The 19,975-nt window shown below is 40.1% G+C and overlaps 1 pseudogene across 1 annotated transcript in view; it reads left to right on the top strand.

Annotated features, from left to right (window-relative positions):
- LOC104675836 overlaps window positions 1-19,975 on the top strand; it is a 39,310-nt pseudogene that overhangs the window by 16,796 nt on the left and 2,539 nt on the right. Inside the window, exons 2-7 of the transcript XR_004060092.1 lie at window positions 4,267-4,465; window positions 5,348-5,537; window positions 6,790-6,871; window positions 10,669-10,853; window positions 11,784-11,926; window positions 17,749-19,971. The product of XR_004060092.1 is annotated as a cyclin-dependent-like kinase 5 pseudogene (transcript). The remainder of the gene's footprint in view (window positions 1-4,266; window positions 4,466-5,347; window positions 5,538-6,789; window positions 6,872-10,668; window positions 10,854-11,783; window positions 11,927-17,748; window positions 19,972-19,975) is intronic.

The raw sequence follows: 19,975 nt of genomic DNA, 5'->3' as shown, positions 1-19,975 counted from the left end.
AAATCAGATTGTTAAATTTTTCTCTATACAGTTGTTTGAGCTTTTTATATATTCTGGTTATTAATCGCTTATCAAATGGATAGTTTGCAAATATGTTTCCCCATTTTGTGGATTTTCTCTTTGTTGATTGTCTCTTCTGCTGTGCAGAGGCTTTTTAACTTAATGGGATCCCATTTGTCCACTTTTGCTTTGGTTGTCCGTGCTTGTGGGGTATTGGTTAAGAAATCTTTTCCCAGTTTAATGTCCTGGAGAATGTCCCCAATGTTTTCTTGTAGTAGTTTCATACTTTGAGGTCTTAGATTTAAGTCTTTAATCTGTTTTGGTTTGGTTTTTATATATGATGAGAGATAGGAGTCTTGTTTCATTCCTCTGCATATGGATATCCTATTTTTGCAGCACTATTTATAAAAGAGATTATCCTTTCTCCAATGTATGTTCTTGGCACCTTTATTGAAAATGAGCTCACTGTAGATGGATGGATTTCTTTCGGATTCTCTATTGTGTTTCGTTGGTCTTTTTGTCTGTTTTTATGCCAGTAGCATGTTGTTTGGGCTACTATAGGTCTATGGCATAATTTGAAGTCAGGTAATCTGATCCTTCCAGTGTAGTTCTTTATGCTCAGGATAGCTTTGGCTATTTTGGACCTTTTGTGGTTCCATATAGATTTCAGAATTATTCTTTCTATTTTTGTGAAGAATGTCATTGATATTTTGATAGGGGTTGCATTTAACCTGTAGCTTTCTTGGAGTTATATTGACATTTCAACAATATTGATTCCTCCAGTCCATAAAGGTGGAATTCTTTCCATTTTTGGTGCCCTCTTCAATTTCTTACATCAGTGTTTTATAGTTTTCATTGTAGCAATCATTCATTTCTTTGGTTAAGTTTATTCCTCATTTTATTTGTAGCTATTGTAAATGGGATTGCTTTCTTAGTTTTTTTCAAAATGTTTGATGTTCACATATAAAAATGCTACAGATTTTTTTTAATGTTGTTTATGTATCCTGCAACTTTCTTGAATTTACCAGTTTTAATAGTTTTTTTGGAGTCTTGAGGTGTTTCCAATTATAAGAGATGATCTGCAAATAATTATAATTTGATTTCTTTCCAATTTGGATGCGTTTTATCTCCTTCTCTTGTCTGATTGCTCTAGCTACGACTTCCAGTACTTCCAGAAAAAGCTCAATTAATACTGAATTAATAGTGGTGAAAGTGGGCATCTCTTGTTCTAGATCTTAGAGGAAAGCCTTTCAGTTTTTTTTCCCATTCAGTAAGATACTACTTATGGGTGTGTCTTATATGAGTTTTATGTGTTGAGGTGTATTTCTTCTATACCCTGTTTTTTAAGCGTTTTTACAATAAAATGTTGAATTTTATCAAATGCTTTTACAGCATCAATTGACATGACTATATAATTTTTGTCCTTCATTCTGTTGATATGATCACATTGAGTTGCATATGTTGAACCATCCTTCCATTCCTGGGATAAATTCCACTTGGTCATTATGAATAGTTTTTTAATATGTTGTGGAATTTGTTTTGCTTGTAAATTTTCTTGAGGATTTTTGCCTCAAATTTTCCTTAGGGATATTGGCCTGTAGTTTTCTTTTTTAATGTGTCTTTGGTTTAAGTATCAGCCATTGAAATATTCCTTCCTCCTCTATTTTTGGAATAGTTTGAGTAGGATTGTTATTAGTTCTTCTGTAAATATTTGGTAAAATACGGCAGTAAAGCTATTGCTTTTAGGATTTTCTTTGTTGGTACTTTTTATTAAGGCTTTGATCCCATTATTTGTTACTGGTCAGTTCAGGTTTTGAAGTTCTTTATGATTCAATCTTGGTAGGTTGTGTGTATCTAGGAATTTGTGTATTTCTTTTAGGTTTTTGTGAGTCTTTTTGGTGAGCTGGTCAGCTTTCTTCTCATGAAAATAACTTAGTTTTCTGCTAAGGGCTACACATTTGACTGCAACTGTTATGGAAGCTGAATGGAAGCAGAGGGTTGATAATTGTGCCTGTTGGTATATGTAAAACTCACTTTAAAATGCTGTTTGGGGAGAATACTGTAGCCTATCCACATGTGTGTCTGTGTGCCCAGTGTCCCTGAGCTCAGGGCTACTGTGGTTTAGTTTATCTAAAAGATAAACCTTCCGTTTATTTCTGGCAGTGGAAGGTTTAGTTGTCTGGCTGCATAGGATGAGGGTTCTTAAAGGTGGAGTCCTCCTCAAATGGACTGGCAACTTGAACTTCTGTCCTCCATAGTGAAGTTTCTGTATCATCTTATGTTATTTTCAAAAGCATTTTCCTACCCTTGCCCTTGCATTGGCTGCCTAGTCGTCCACCTTCCCTGCACCTCACAGTTACCTCATGTGCCTTACAGGTACCTTGTGCTGTAATTTCTTCAGGTTTCACAGGGTTCTGTTAGGAGAACAGAAACAGAAGGAGGTAATCTAAATAAACCTGTACCTATTAAATAAATCAAAAACTGATAATCTTCCAAAACAGAAAGCACTTGCCCCAGATGGTTTCACTGGTGAATTTCACCATTTAAGGAAGAGATGGCACCAACTTTTTTTTTTTTTTTTTTTTTGAGATGGAGTCTCACTCTATCACCCAGGCTGGAGTGCAGTGGTTCAATCTCGGCTCACTGCAAGCTCCACCTCCCGGGTTCACGCCATTCTCCTGCCTCAGCCTCCCGAGTAGCTGGGAAGACAGGCGCCCGCCACCACGCCTGGCTAATTTTTTTGTATTTTTTAGTAGAGACGGGGTTTCACTGTGTTAGCCAGGATGGTCTCGATCTCCTGACCTCGTGATCCGCCTGCCTCGGCCTCCCGAAGTGCTGGGATTACAGGCGTGAACCACCAAGCCTGGCCGAGATGGCACCAACTTTCTGCAATCTCTTTCAGAAAATAAAAGTAGAAGGAATATTCCCTAACTCATTCTGTAAGGCTAGCATAACTCTAATACCAAAAGCAGATTAAAAAATTACAAGAAAGGAAAAGCATAGACTAATTTCTCTTTTAAACAGAGAAGCAAAATTCTCAACAAAATATTGGCAAATTGATAGCTGGGTGTGGTGGCTCATGCCTGTAATCCCAGCACTCTGGGAGGCCGAGGCAGGTGGATCACCTGAGGTCAGGAGTTCAAGACCAGCCTGGCCCATCTCTACTAAAAATACAGAAATTAGCCCAGCACAATGGCGGGTGCCTATAATCTCAGCTACTTGAGAGGCTGAGGCAGGAGAATCATTTGAACCTGCCAGGCGGAGGTTGTAGTGAACCAAGATCATACCATTGCATTCTAGTCTGAGTGACAGGACAAGACTCCGTCTCAAAAAAAAAAAAAAAACAGCACTTTGGGAGGCCGAGACGGGCGGATCACGAGGTCAGGAGATCGAGACCATCCTGGCTAACATGGTGAAACCCCGTCTCTACTAAAAAATACAAAAAACTAGCCGGGCGAGGTGGCAGCGCCTGTAGTCCCAGCTACTTGGGAGGCTGAGGCAGGAGAATGGCGTAAACCCGGGAGGCGGAGCTTGCAGTGAGCTGAGATCCGGCCACTGCACTCCAGCCCGGGCGACAGAGCGAGACTCCGTCTCAAAAAAAAAAAAAAAAAAAAAAAAAATATATATATATATATATGTGTGTGTGTGTATAAATATACAAATTGAATGAACTATTGTATAAAAAGAATTATAAATCACAACAAGAGAGATTTATTCCACGTATGTGAAGCTAGTTCAACATTTGAAAATCAATAAATGTAATCCATCATATCGAAGAAGAAAAATCATGTGGTCATATCAATAAATAAAAAGTATGTGATCTCTAACACCTATTCATGGTGAAAACTCTCAGCAAACTTGGAATAGAGGGGAATTTCCTTAACTTGATAAAGAATAGCTACAACCACCACCCTGCAGCTAACATAATACTTCATGGCGAGAAGCTAGATGCCTTTCCTCTAAGATTTAAAACAAGGAAAGAGTGTTACCCTCACCACTCCTATTTAGTATCATACTGGAAGTTCTAGCAAATGTGATAAGAAAAGAAAATAAAAGGTAAGAAAGAAACAATAGAGATGAGAAAGGAACAAATAAAACTGCCTTTGCTCACAGATGACATGATTGTCTAGGCAGAAAATCTCAAAGAATCAACATATACATCATCTCTTCATAACGAAATATATGATATTTACTGTTTTCCCCTGGGTATTGCCTGGATTGTAAAATGCTTCTCCCACCTTCTTACCCCAACCTTCTTCCTTGTAGGCTAGAGTTACTTGTTATTGGTAAATAGCCACTATGGAGACTAAAGACCAGAGGAAACACAGGAAGAAATTTTACAGAAAGAAAAACAGTGGGCCCAAAGCTGAAAAGAAAAAGAAGCGGCATCTGCAGGACCTGCAGCTAGGAGATGAAGAAGATGCCCGGAAGAGAATGCTGTGCGGGTGGCTCGATCCTTTCACAGGTACGTTTAGCTACAGTCTGATGCTTCTTCCATTGATTCTTTTTAAATACTAGGAGCCTCTCACAGGTGACTTTTGGATTTACGAGTTTAGTCCCACTCCAAAGGACATGCAGATGCATGCTGTGTGGCTTTCACTAAAACTGAGAAGCCTTCCCATAGAAGCTGCCTTGCCTCCAGCATCTGCACTTGGTATTTCTTGCCCAAGATACAAGAATTTATAGAATTTGTTTGTTCCTAAACTTTAAACTGTTTCTATGGTGATAAGTGTGCTTTCCCCCTGGATATGTTTTACAAAGTTGTAATATAAAATACAAAAGTTACAATATTTAATACTAACAGCTTTATTTAGTGAGTCCTTGTGATATTCTTAGCAGTGTACTTTAAACGTTACTCAACTAAATCCTTCCAGCAGCCTTACCAGAGTAGGAATCATTCTTGCTCTCATTTTATGGGTAAGAAAACTGAGGTCAAGAAAACGAGTTACCTCCAGTCATATAACTAGTAAGTAGGAGAGCCAAATTTAACTCCAGAGCCTCTGCTCTTATCTGTTATGATGCACTGCCTCAGTATTTACCTTTTGGTTTTTTAAAAAACTATTAAAATCACTCATAAAGCAGTCAGGTTTAAGGAGTGTTTAATTTTCAACTCTATACTATTGAAGTCATCTTGTTACATCTTTATCGAACAGCAGTTATTTGGATGGGGGCCAGTAGTTAACAAGTTAATAATTGATAGGTTAATTATATTTACATATTGTTTTGTACTCTCTATGAAATATACTAAAGTACTCATGTCTATAAGTCTACTAAAAAAAGTCTACTTATAAGGTTGATGCCTTTCACTCTATTTTGAAAATGAGTTTACTTTTTTTTTAATGACTAGGAGTCAGGATTTGAAGACAAAAAAGCATCATATTCCAGTGGTTGATTGAACTCCACTAGAGCCCCCACCAATAGTGGCCATGGTGACGGGGCCTCCAAAGTTGGAAAGAGCACTTTGATACAATGCCTCATTCGGAACTTCACCCGGCAGAAGTTGACCGAGATCAGAGGCCCTGTGACGATCGTGTCAGGTAGAAGATGCCGCCACAGACACAGAGTTGGCGTGACTATTGTCATCTGATGGACATGCATGTGTTTGTTGTTTTCTTGAGTGGAACATGTTAAATATTTTCATATCATGTTACCTCTCTTATACTTTTACTAAGTTAGTTATAACTTCAGAAAAGGGTAAGTTCCTAGAGATAAGGATGTGATACATATCTTATCCTGACTGCTCTATGGCTTTGCCAAGCATGTTCCTTAGAAGGGCCTAGCAGGCCTGGTCACTGTGAACACATCATTTAACACATAGCACGTACCTCCTATGTGCCAGGTGCACATGCTTGCCCTTACGAAGCCACATGCTGGTGCAAGTGCATGTTTTCTCTTTTTCCTATGAGAATTTGTCAGCTTTGGGAGATGGTGACCTTTCCAAGTTTGAGGGAAGGTGAAACAAACTTCTAGTGGTAGAATGGCAATGCACACTCTGAAATCTCTTGTTATTGCAATAATATAGTTGGATTGAGACTTTTCTTTATCTTTGGCACAACCATATTTTCTTTTCCTTTTTTCGAGACAGAGTCTTACTCTGTAGCACAGGCTGGAGTACAGTGGTGTGATTACAGCTCATTGCAGCCTCAACTTCCTAGTGTCAAGCAATCCTCCTACTTTAGCCTCCTGAGTAGTGTATGCCACCACGCCTGGCTAATTTTTGTTTTTTTTTTTTTTCTTTTTGTGGAGATGTGGTTTCCCCATGTGGCACAGGGTGGTCTCAAAATTCCTGGGCTCAAGGGATTCATCTGCCTTGGCCTCCCAAGGTGCTGGGACTACAGGTGTGAGCCACTGTGCCCAGCCCATATTTTCTTGACCGTTTTCTTTTTACGTTAATTTAGACATAGTTATCATTTTGAATATTCTGCTGCATTATGTTTGAGGAAGTTTTTAGCGATAGTGGGAATATGGGAAGTTTTGATAGAGGTGAAGACACCTGGAACTGAACAGCAGGATCATGGTTATCATGGAGCCTGTCCAGTCAGAATTTTCCCTGTTTGAGCACTTTTATTCATCTGGGTAGACTTTTGATATTATTTAAATTTAGAACACAGCAAGAAAAACAGGATGGAATTTATTTTATTTTACCAGTTTTTGCCTATAAAAATGAACTTCTGGTACACTCCTGTAAACGTATATGGTGTTTTACTGGATGCAGTTAAAAATTAAAGAGTTGATGCTTAAAATTTTTTCAGGGTCTTTTTAAAGTAAAATTTTCATCTTTTCACTTAGAGGTAAAAAGCGCAGACTCGCCATTATTGAATGTGGGTGTGACATTAACATGATGATTGATCTGGCTAAAGCTGCAGATCTGGTAAGTCAGCAGGGGCAGCCTGGGGTGCTGATGGAGACTTACAGCGTTGTGATAGGTTATTTACTCTGTGAAGGGAAGAGAGTTTTATGATTATTAAAGGAATCATGGTCATCTTCAGGGATATAGTAGATGTGATTGAATTGATGATAATAATAGTCATAAATGTTGTTATATTAGTAATACAAATGGAACGTGCACAATGAAATGTATTCCAAAATCTAAAAGCAAATCACAGGATAGAGAAAATCTTTAATGAACACAGCTAGTAACAGCACATTAACATGCATACATATATACGTACAAATATATCATAGTAAGTACCATTTCTTCTTGGACCCTTCCTGGCACTGTGCTAACTGCTTTCTACAAATTTAGCTTACATAAACCCTTGATACACCCTTCAGGTGAGTAGGTATTATCTGTTGTTTACATAAGATGAAATAGAGCCTCCCAGCAGTTAAGTAACGTGTGTGAAGATGGAACCTTTGTTCCTGATGGTTCTAGAACCTTCATCCTTAATGATAATGCTAAAGTAAGTACATGAATTGCCTGAAGAAGTGGTCAGAGTTTATCAGCAGAAAATCTGGACAGTACTCAGTGTGTGGAAAACATACAAGCTCTTGCATTTATGGAAATGATAATGTTCACTATTTCTGATATTTTATTAACTATTTTTTAATTTAGCAAAAATAAAATACAAATTGGCAAAAAAAAAGAGGTCCGGGTGCGGTGGCCCACAGCTGTAATCCCAGCACTTTGGGAGGCTGAAGTGGGCGGATCACCTGAGGTCGGGAGTTCGAGACCACCCTGACCAACATGGTGAAACCCCGTCTCTACTAAAAATACAAAATTAGCCAGGTGAGGTGGTGCATGCATGTAATCCCAGCTACTTAGGAGGCTGAGGCAGGAGAATTGCTTGAACCTGGGAGGCAGAGATGCGGTGAGCTGAGATCGTGCCATTGCACTCCAGCCTGGGCAACGAGAGCAAAACTCCATCAAAAAAAAAAAAAAAAAATTAGCAAAAAAATATGCCATATTGATTAGGAAGTGTGGGGTGACAGATACCTTGTTTTTTTCATTTTTATGTATTTTTTGTTTTGTTTTGTTTTGTCTTAATTGCAGACAGGGTTTCACCATGTTGGCCAGGCCTGTCTTGAACTCCTGACCTCAGGTGATCCACCCGCCTTAACCTCCCAACACGCTGGTATTACAGGCTTGAGCCACCGTGGCCAGCCTTTTATTTAGTTTTTTTCTAGAGCTACAGATTTTTTCCTTTGCCCCAGGAAGAACCCTAAAATACAAAGTGAAAAGTAATACAGATTTTAAAGTTGTGCCATTGTAATGTCAGAAAACTAAATAACATTCGAATTTTGAACCTGTAATGCTACTATTAGTAAAAATGTTATTAATGTAAAGTTGTGTATAAATCATGTGTACTTGAAATAGTTCATAGAAGTCATTTGTTTCTCTTTTATTTAAAATGTAGCAAGTTCCTAATTTTAAAGACATACATATTAAGAGATGCCTTTACTTTTTTATTTTTCATTATTATGGATATATAATACTTATGGTATACATGTGGTATTTTGATAGAAGCATATAGTGTGTGATGATTAAATCAGGATAATTAGGATATCCATCACTTCAAGCATTTATCATTTCTTTGTTTTAGGAACATTTCAATTTCATTCTTTTAGTCATTCTAAATTATATAATAAATTATAGTCGCCCTATTGTACTGTTGGACACTGAAATTTACTCTATCTAACTGTATTTTTGTACCTGTTAACCTTTCCCTCTTTGTCACTCCCTCCCTGCTCCCCTTCCCAGCCTCTTAACCATCATTGAGAGAGATGCCTATGTAAATCTTTTTCAGATTTTCAAAAGGAGCACACACATTTGGTAAAGCACTCTAACTAATGCAGGGTACACACAATGCGCGTTTTCTCTTTCCTTGCTCTAACCGCTGGTCTCTCAGGGCCCTGCAGAGCAGTATCTTTCCAGATGCATGTAAACACACATGCCACCCTTTAAAAACACAAATGGTAGCTTATTTTACACACTCTTTTATGCTTTGCTTTTTTCATGTAATATATCTTGGAGGTATATAATCAGTAAGTACTGTAGCTCTGCCTCCTTTTTTTTTTTTTAATATAATATTCCATTCTATGGATAATTTATTTAGCCTAGCTTATGTTGATTGCTCTGCTCTGGGTTGTCAAAGCCTCCTGAATATGGCAGAGACACACACAATGCATAGATTTGGGTGTGTATGTGCGTGTGTGGATTAGGGGAGTAACACTGGCTTAGATGATAAAGACTGGCAGCTGAGGGACTGTTTGCTCCCTGTTCTTTCTGACCCTACAACCAGCTGCTTGCCCCTTGGCACTCTGTGGCATCAGGTGTGGTATGAGGGTATTCTACTTGTTCTTTGAGCTGGTTCAGTGTTGCTGGAGAGCTCTGCTTGCTGCCTTGGTCCGCTGTGGCAGCTGTGCTTTCTTACAAGCCCACCTTCATATATTCTGTGGTTTCAGATTATGGATGTTTCCTAGTTTAATCAAAGATGGGCATTTCTGTTTCCATTTTGTGTTATTTTTAGTTATCTATGGAAATATAGGAACAGAAATGTCTTTAATATTAAACCTAGAAGTTTCCAGGAATCAATTCTGAAATTATTTTGCATCTTTGAAGTGTCTTAAATTTAAAAAATTGGTCTTATCTGCTTATATTTTCTTATAGACTACCATTCATCATAATCTTACTGTTTTTTGACTTAATTCTAAACTGGTAGCTATTTAAAAAAATTTCTATGCCAAGTGCAGTGGCTCATGCCTGTAATCCCAGCACCTTGGGAGGCGGAGGCGGGCGGATCACGAGGTCAGGAGATCGAGACCATCTTGACTAACACGGTGAAACCCCGTCTCTACTAAAAATGCAAAAAAAAAAATTAGCCGGGTCTGGTGGCAGGCACCTGTAGTCCCAGCTCCTCGGGAGGCTGAGGCAGGAGAATGGTGTGAACCCGGGAAGCGGAGCTTGCAGTGAGCCAAGATCGCGCCACTGCCTCCAGCCTGGGTGGCAGAGCGACACTCCGTCTCAAAAAAAAAAAAAAAAAAAAAAAAAAATTCTGAGCAATTGAGTTATAGAAATTAACATATAAGATACAGGTTTCCACTGCATACTTCCAGGCAAAAAACAGATTTTTTTTTTCTATGAAGAGATTGAAAGAAGAGGTTGATTTTCTGTACCTATTTAATATATTTCATTGATTATCACTTTCTTCCCATTCTTTGGATGTCAGAGACCTGTTATTTGGCTTAAAAATACCTTATAGAAAACTTCGTTTCTTCAAATTAGGATTTCTTAGGTAAGGGCCAGGTTAGACCCAGCCTTTTCTGAGTTACTTCTCATGCATTAGAATTCTTAAAATGCAAGTTTATATCCTAGTGGGCATTGTCTTATGGTTGCCTTTTAGAGCAAGTCAGAGGGTGGTGGTTCCTCTGGGTGATGCCTGCGTAGTCATTTGATTTAGTCTGCAGTGGGACTTTTCTGTCGAGAGCCAGATAGTAAATATTTTCAGCTTTGTGAATCATATCTTTTGCAGCTACTTAGCTCTGCAGTTGTAGTGCACAGGCAGCCATAGACAATGTGTAAATGAATTAATGTGGCTGTGTTCCAATAAAACTTTAGTGACAAGCACAGGTGATGGGCTGGATTTGGCCCGTGGGCCAGTTGCCAACCCCTAGTGTAGGTGGTCTGCTTTGGTAGTTTCTTTGAGAAATGATGTGTTCTGCTTGTAGGTACTGATGCTTATAGATGCCAGCTTTGGGTTTGAAATGGAAACCTTTGAGTTTCTAAACATCTGTCAAGTATATGGCTTTCCTAAAATTATGGGAGTTCTCACCCACCTCGACTCCTTCAAGCATAATAAGCAACTGAAGAAGACAAGCGATTAAAACACACGTTCTGGACAGAAGTTTACCCGGTAGGAAGAGAAATAATTGTTAGATACTGATAGTATAATCCTTTTAAAACAGACTGAAGAGGCAGGCACAGTGGCTCCTGCCTGTAATCCCAGCACTTTGGGAAGCAGAGTCGGGTGGATCACTTGAGGCCAGGAGTTTCGAGCTCAGGGCAATATGGCCAAACCCCGTCTCTACTAAAAATGCAAAAATTAGTCAGGTGTGGTGGTGCGCGCCTGTAATCCCAGCTACTCAGGAGGCTGAGACGTGAGAATTACTCGAACCTGGGAGGCAGAGGGTGCAATGAGCTGAGATTGTGCCACTGCCCTCCAGCTTGGGTGACAGAGTGAGACTCTGTCTCAAAAAACAAAGAAACAAACAAAAAACTGAAGAGACATTACTTAATGTCTCTCTAGGATTTGCCTCCTGAATTCCCTTTGTGTATGTGTTCGCAGTCCCTGACCTCCTGAATTCCTTTTATGTATGTGTTCCCAGTCTCTGGAAGGTTTCCCTCAAGAGAGTGCATATTCTGGGCCTCTTGGTGTATCTCATTTGTCTCTGTACCTGCTGCACCAGGCAGTGTTTGGCTGTTTTGGGGTTAGCACTTAATAGAGTACATCAGAAGTTTCTCCCAGTTATAGGACCAGGCACTGCCCCTTCCTTTCCATACTGCTCTGGTCCATCGGCCACAGAACCATTTCTGTGCTCAGAGGCCTCACCTCCCTCTCCTCACCATACTTGAATGGATGCCCCTGCTCGGCTGCAGAGCAGTCTGCCTCTGTGGGGTTCTAATAAGTCCTGAAAGAAGCCAGCAAGGCTCTGGAAACCTCAGGACGGTGGTTTTGCTGGAAGTCTCCCTTCTTAGATTGCTTCTTGTTTAGAGCTTTTATTTTGTTGCAGTCTTGACAAGAACTTAATTGAAATTTAATTTTTAATTTTCCTTTAATGTTTAGGGTGCCAAGCTGTTCTACCTTTCTGGAATGATGCATGGAGAATAACAAAACGAAGAAATCCACAATCTGGGCCATTTTATTACAGTTATGAAGTTTAGGCCTTTCACATGGCAGGCTTCTCACCCTTATATCCTGGCAGACAGGTAAAAAGTGATTGTAAACTTTTTCTTCCCGGGCCATATATTTCAAAGCTAAAAAGGCTAGAAAAAGAACAGTGATAGGATTTATTTTGTGCCTGTTTGAATAGTGGGGGTAGAAGTGTAGTTGATGGAAAATGTCTACTTATATCATTGCTTAAAGATGCTGCGCCTTTGGAAGTAAATTAATTATGAGATGTTTAGGAGAATGGGAAGACTTGGAAACATTTAAGGCTATAGGATGTGGCCCCATCCTACGCTCAGCCTCAGTTTTCAGTGATGCTGACTTCGTGCCCGGGTGCTTGAGTCCTCGTGTGTGCCTTCAGTTTCCTTCCTTTGTGCTCTTCTTTGTGCTGTGATTTTTCTCAGCCTGGAATACCCTTTCTCCACCTGCCAGAATCCAGGCCACAGTAAAAATCCCAGAGCACAGGCTCACCCTCTTCCAGAAAGGGATTTTCTGAATATGTTCTTCACTCCTCCCTGACCCCAGGTGGATGTCATCTCCCTGTCTGGTGTCTTATGGAATGAATGTCACTTTCAGCCTAGAGACACAGTTGTGTGCCTGCCCCTTTTCCTCTGCTGGATGGTGAATGGTGCTTCCTTATTTCTGCATTTTCTAGTTTTCTAAACAACATGCTTAGTGGACAAGAGTGTGATGAGTCACTGACACATGAAAGGAGGTATAGGAACTTTTGGCGTTGATTTCTGCTGTATGATTGAGTTTATTTTTCTAGGATGGAAGATTTGACAAACCCAGAGGATATCCGAACAAACATGAAGTGTGACCGGCAAGTGTCACTTTATGGTTATTTAAGAGGAGCACACTTGAAAAGTAAAAACCAAATTCACATGGCAGGTATTCTCTTGTTGTAGAACATACTAGAATTACACATAAGATTCTTGGGATGGCTTCATTTCTCAGGAAAACTGAAAAATGACCAAACAAGGGAAGATGGCCTTGCTGGAGGTTTTAAAAGTAACCCAGCTATGTGTAGGCCTGCAAAGGTGTTACCGAATCCCCTCTTTTCCAGTATGGCATGATGCCCTTTTTTAGGGTCATGGTTTAAGCCCTTGGACTGTCAATTTTTTTTTGTTGTTGGTGGTGGTGACTGACCCCATCAGTCATGCTCTTTAGAAAGCATGCGTTTGGATGTTTCTTTTATTATTATTATTATTATTATACTTTAAGTTCTAGGGTACATGTGCACAACGTGCAGGTTTGTTACATATGTATATATGTGCCATGTTGGTGTGCTGCTATCCCTTTTCCCTCCCCCTGTCCCACAACAGGCCCCGGTGTGCGATGGTCCCCACCCTGTGTCCAAGTGTTCTCATTGTTCAATTCCCACCTATTAGTGAAAACATGCAGTGTTTGGTTTTCTGTCCTTGCGATAGTTTGCTCAGAATGATGGTTTCCAGGTTCATCCATGTCCCTACAAAGGACATGAACTCATCCTTTTTTATGGCTGCATAGTATTCCATGGTGTATATGTGCCACATTTTCTTTCTTTCTTTCTTTTCTTTCTTTCTTTCTTTCTTTCTTTCTTTCTTTCTTTCTTTCTTTCTTTCTTTCTTTCTTTCTTTCTTTCTTTCTTTCTTTCTCTTTCTTTCTTTCTCTTTTCTTTCTTTCTCTCTTTCTTTATTTCTCTCTCTCTTTCTTTCTTTCCTTCTTTCCCTCTTTCTTTCTCTCTCTTTCTCTCTCTCTCTCTTTCCTTTCTTTCCCTTTCCTTCCTTCCCTTCCTTCCCTCCCTCCCTCCCTCCCTCCCTTCCTTCCTTCTTTTCTTTTCTTTTCTCTTTTCTTCCCTTCCCTTCCCTTCCCTTCCCTTCCCTTCCCTTCTCTTCCCTTCTCTTCCCCTCCCCTCCCCTCCCCACTCCCCTCCCCTCTCCTGCCCTCCCCTCCCCCCTCCCTCCCCTCCCCTGCCCTCCCCTCCCCCTCCCCTCCCCTCCCCTCCCTGTGTGGCGCCTGCACGGCCCATCTTCATTTCTGCAAAATCAGTGTGCTTTCCAGCTCTCGTTAGTCTTTTTCTCATTCTCAGTGGTCTCCTCATTCTGTATTTTAAAGTGGATTTCAAACGTTTATATCTTGTTCTGAAGTGGAATTTTATTGGGTTAAAATCGGGGTTATTTTAAAATGTTAGAAAAACTAGCATTCTTGTAGCACTGGAACTGAGCTTTTTCTAGTTAGGTGTTCAGGTTATCAGGTTATATACTCCCTGAACTTTGGAAAAGTTTAATGGAGATGGGGGTCCATTTCAAGCTTTGTTGTAAGGATTTTCTTTGCTTCTTTTTTTTTTTTTTTTTTTTTTTGAGACGGAGTCTCGCTCTGTTTCCCAGGCAGGAGTGCAATGGCGCGATCTCTGCTTACTGCAAGCTCCACCTCCCGGGTTCACGCCATTCTTCTGCCTCAGCCTCCTGAGTAACTGAGACTACAGGTGCTCGCCACCACATTTGGATAATTTTTTTGTATTTTTAGTAGAGATGAGGTTACACCTTGTTAACCAGGATGGTCTCAATCTCCTGACCTTGTGATCCGCCCACCTTGGCCTCCCAAAGTGCTGGGATTGCAGTTGTGAACCACTGTGCCCGGCCTCTTCTCTGCTTTTTGAGGCATTAAGAAAGGTTCTCAGGAAATGTGTCTAAGATAATTTTGAGAAACTGCATGAAACCAGTGTCTCTCCAAGATCTTTGTGCTTTCCTCACGTGCCCTTTCTTGATGGTCTTGACAGGACGAGGTGGAGCCCACCCATGAGCTGGTCCAGACTTTCATCTCCACTCACTCCACCAAGATGGCTTCAAGTCGAGTGATGCTATTTTCTGGTTCCAAGCCACTTGGGTCAGAGAATATAGATAATCACAGGTAAGTCTGCTTTTTTTCCTATTTTTAATTAAAAGATACATTATGGAAGATTTTATCACCCGTAATTCTGCCATCATAACACATTTTGTTGGGATTCATTCTATTTTTTGTTTTTCTTTGTGTGTGCATGTGTCTCTGAGGGCTCTTCATTTATCTGACATTACGAGGGAGTCTTTTCTTGAAATAAAATACAGGATGCATTTTTCAACAGACCCCAAATATTCCTCAAATACCACGCCATCTTCCATAGGTTGCTTTTTTGTTTTTTTAGGAGACCTGAGGCCACTTGGCTTTCTTTTGGTGGCCGAAACACTAGAGCAGAGTCAGGGAGTTTGTGGCTGTCCAGAAGCCACATGCCTTCTCTCTGGAAGTTTTATTTAGATTATGTTGTATTATCTCATGGGTAGGTTTACACTGATATGTGGCTTATGTGAATTATTTTTCAGCCTGGGTTAAGAATTTGTATACCTTTATACATAGTGGATGTTTGCAAAACATTGGTTTTGTTGTACTGATTTATGACTCCCAGTAAAATTTATCTGAAAAATTTGAGATAATCTAGTATATAGTTTGTTACAATGTGCATAAACTACCTACCGCAGTGACTGACATAATGAGTGTTATTAGCTACTTTCATTTTTGCATATCCTTCTAGTCATCCTTGTCTACAAGCCTACCCTCTTCTAATATAGTTACATTTAAAATATGTAATTTTATTTCTATATTCTCAGCATTTCCTTTTTCTATACAGTCTTTACAGTCTTTATGTAGTCACATTTTGTTATTATTGGTGTATTTTTTTTTTTTTTTTTTTTTTTGAGAGAAGGTCTTACTTTGTCTCCCAGGTTGGAGTGCAGTGGCGTGGTCTTGGCTTAGTGCAGCCTGGAACTCCCAGGCTCAAGTGATCCTCCCACTTCAACCCTGCAAGTAGCTGGGACTACAGGAGTGCACCACCACTCTAACTGATTTTTTTCTTTTTTTCTAGAGATTAGTTCTATGTTGCCCAGGCTGGTCTCGAACTCCTGGGCTCAAGCTATTCTCCCACGTTGGCCTCCCAGAGTCCTGGGATTACAGGTGTGAGCCACTGTGTCTGGCCTATTATTGCTGTCTTCAAACTTGGCCATCTCTTATGGTATGATTTTTCATTTTTTCTAATTTAGGTTTTCATACTTTTATATATCATGCTATGTTAAATATCTCTGTATAGTTTTCTTTCATCCAGTGATTTTAGCCTCCTTATGATCTTCTCTATCATTTATGGCACTGGTGACTTAAATTGAATGTTCTTCCTGTGTCATTCCTCCTACGTTTGTTACTTGGCATTTTTAACAAAGAGCTTTCGCTTCTCCTCTTTCTTTCGGTATCACTGCTGACTAGTGCACTTGCGTTTTATTCTATGGGTTATTTTCCATCACTGTCATTGTTCTTTCTGATGTCTATGCTGTCCCAGATTTGGCCACGGGAGCCTTCAGCCTGTATCCTGTGTCCTGTCAACTGTCTCTGTTAGTCTTTAGCATTTCTTACTTTCTGACAGAACAAGAGGATCCAGGCTCATTTTGCCCTCTTCCTGCCTTGGGTCTGGACTCAGCCATTTCTCTTAAGGATCATGTGTTTTTAGCTTAGAAATTAATCAGCTTTCCAAAAGATCTACAAAACACTAACTTCCCTGTTGAGCAATTGTTTTCTACAATTAGATTTTTTTTAAAAGGGTTATTCCTTTATTCTCGCTGTAAGTTCTTTTGAAGTGTGGTGTTAGGGAACCATGCCTGAGTTTGCTTATTAACTCCTCCAGTGTTGATCAGATCATTTTTTCCCTATGCTCTGTCATCTTCAACATCTTAAACAATTCCTTGACATTTTTCTCTTTCTTTGTATTTTCATTGACTATATTGTCATTTCTAGATTAGCTGGTTAATGTACAAATCGAATTATTTTGCATTTCCTTGGTAATATAGGCTGTTGATGCTAAAGGAGGAAAAAGAAATGGACTTAAAAACCGGTCAGATGCATCGGAAAGCCATTTTTGGAGATGATTCTATGCTAACATCCTCTCTCCTTTCTTGATCTCTTAATTTTTTTTTCTTACCCAAGTATATACAGGTTGATTTTGTCTTTCTAGAAGATCCAAGATCTTTAGTTTAGAGATATATTCTCTTAATGTTAACTGGTATTAGAATAGCCTTTTCTGTATTTTATTTCAATACATTTTGAGAGTAGAAATGATTATATTTTCTTTTAACTTGTGAAGTAGAGCATGGCATACAAATGTTGTATTCACAGTATTTCAAAAAATTACCTTCTTACTGTACAAGTTGTATTCGGCATATAAAGTCTTATCTAGCTTTGTTTTAGATGCAGTGTGATTATTCCATGTTGATAAGGTATGAATTGGAGGTGGGATCCAAAATTACTGTACTTATTGTAATTTTTAAGCTAATTGTAGGTTTGGTGGTGAATATTTTGCTTCTGCAAAATGCAAACAGCATTTCATCAGAAGTTGTTTTATGGTCTTTCAGACATTTTGTTTTATATCTTTGGTGCTTTTTGCCCATGAAGTATCTCTTTTGTGTGTTTGTGCGTGTGTGTATTGATCTGCCTCTAAATTTCACAGCGCTCATTGTCAGGGATCAGCAGAATCAGGCCTAGGCAGAGAGCTGAGCAGTACTCTAGTACGTCTCTGTGTCCTGGTTGCCACATTATCTCTGTTGTATATTTATAGATTGGAGAACTCTCTGACCTGTAACAAAGGTTGGATAGGACAGAGACAATTGGGAGAGGAATCCTCTGCTCTATTGTTCCCTATGCCCCACTCCGAAATACGCTCTGAAATCTGTATTTAAATATTAGATTTCTATGGTTAATGTATTCTTTTTTAATGTCAAAAAATTAAATGATTGGTCAGCCCACTTAATATTTACAATGCAGGACTGACTTTGCATATTCTCTGTCTTGTATTTTTGCTTTATTTAAGCTAAGCTAGCCTCCAAAGCTGGAAGCTGAATTGACCGTTGAAAAATAATGACATGTATACAAGGTGTGTTTGGAGGATTGCAGATGCAGGGGCACTGTACTGCTAAAGGAGTGTTGGAAGCTCACTGCAGAAGATGATAAAAGCAGACTGATGTGTATTACCTGCTGAAATGTAAGCTGGAGGCACAGGTGAAGATTACTAAACCTAATGAGCAGTTTGGCAGATAAGACAGGCTGTCAGGCCGTGGCAGTTCAGCAGTGGGCGTGCTACGCCTGGGAACCAAGTCATTTGTTCCAGAGGCCTACACTTAAATACCACCAGTAAAATCTTCCTTGTCACTGATACTTGGTATCACAATGAAACAGATACTATCTTTCAGATTTCCGGTTGAATTACCAGCCATTAACATCTGGTGATTTGTGTTGTAAAATTATTTTTAGTTTTGCCTGTTCACATTTCACCTATAAAGCACAAACAAGATACATTTTCCCACATGAGAATGTAAGCAGTATAAGACTTTAAAACACACTAATGAAATGTACATGGTTACATCCTTCAATAAACTAAAACTTTCATCTGTGATCTTTATTTTGCAACACTCTGAAGTAACATTACAGTGTTTTCAGTGTGCTGTGTCATTTATATCCCTTACTTTATCCTAGGAATCCTGTATTGCCATTGAGCATATGAAAATTGAGACATGTGCATAGCTTCTCCCAGTTGAGCCCGTCAGTGGGGAGGAGCTATGTACCGGGGACATTTGCAAAGATTTTCATGAGTCTGTTGGATATAACAGCTTCTTAAGGAAACCTCACAGTTTACCTTCCCTGTTTTTTTTTACCATTTGTAAACTAAGGCTCAGTGATGTAAAATATAACACATTCTGTGCTGTGGCATAACTGCAGCTTAGGTTTTCATATTCAAGACAAGCACAAGTATAGCTGGAAAGGTATGAACACTTATTATGCCTCAGATTCCTCTGTTGGTTTAGTTGGGGCATTTCCAAACAGCTGACTTGGGGCTAAAGCATCTTTCTATCTGGCATCAGTATTTCTAAGTTGCCTTTAAGCTTAATAAACGTTTGGTTTTTATATTTCATTGCTTCAATGTGGAACACTGCAATTAAAAAAAATCACATATATGTAGTGTATATAGTATTGTATATGTAATATAGTATTTTACACTAAGTAATAGTGACTGGCAGTTCATTGGTTGAAGAAGTCTTATTTTTCAGATATTCCGCTCTGTGTCATCAGCTGTAGACACTGACCTGGTATTTATCTGGAAGGGCTGTCAGGAGTTCACAGTGCTGCCTGTGGGTTATCTCCAGACCCTTTACATATGGCACTTTAGGACAGGGTGAGTCACAGGTTGCACGAGAAGTTGCCTTTGAAACTAGACCTGAGGGGGCGGGGCTGGAGGCTCGGGTGCTGCCTCCTCTGCAACGCCGGGGCCAGAGTCTTAAAACCGAGGGCCCACAGGGGTCCCCGCGGCCGCCGCGATGCAGAAATACGAGAAACTGGAAAAGATTGGGGAAGGCACCTACGGAACAGTGTTCAAGGCCAAAAACCGGGAGACTGATGAGATCGTGGCTCTGAAACGGGTGAGGCTGGATGACGATGATGAGGGTGTGCCGAGTTCTGCCCTCCGGGAGATCTGCCTACTCAAGGAGCTGAAGCACAAGAACATCGTCAGGCTTCATGATGTCCTGCACAGCGACAAGAAGCTGACTTTGGTTTTTAAATTCTGTGACCAGGACCTGAAGAAGTATTTTGACAGTTGCAATGGTGACCTTGATCCTGAGATTGTAAAGTCATTCCTCTTCCAGCTACTGAAAGGCCTGGGATTCTGTCATAGCCGCAATGTGCTACACAGGGACCTGAAGTCCCAGAGCCTGCTAATAAACAGGAATGGGGAGCTGAAATTGGCTGATTTCGGCCTGGCTCGAGCCTTTGGGATCCCTGTCCGCTGTTACTCAGCTGAGGTGGTCACACTGTGGTACCGCCCACCGGATGTCCTCTTTGGGGCCAAGCTGTACTCCACATCCATCGACATGTGGTCAGCCGGCTGCATCTTCGCAGAGCTGGCCAATGCTGGGCGGCCTCTTTTTCCTGGCAATGATGTTGATGACCAGTTGAAGAGGATCTTCCGGCTGCTGGGGACGCCCACCAAGGAGCAGTGGCCCTCTCTGACCAAGCTGCCAGACTATAAGTCCTACCCGATGTAC

The sequence above is a fragment of the Rhinopithecus roxellana genome, chromosome 11 (genome assembly GCF_007565055.1).
Source record: "Rhinopithecus roxellana isolate Shanxi Qingling chromosome 11, ASM756505v1, whole genome shotgun sequence".
In the NCBI taxonomy this organism is placed as follows: domain Eukaryota; kingdom Metazoa; phylum Chordata; class Mammalia; order Primates; family Cercopithecidae; genus Rhinopithecus; species Rhinopithecus roxellana.
The sequence above is the reverse complement of the archived record's forward strand: the minus strand, read 5'-3'. Positions and strand labels throughout refer to the sequence as shown.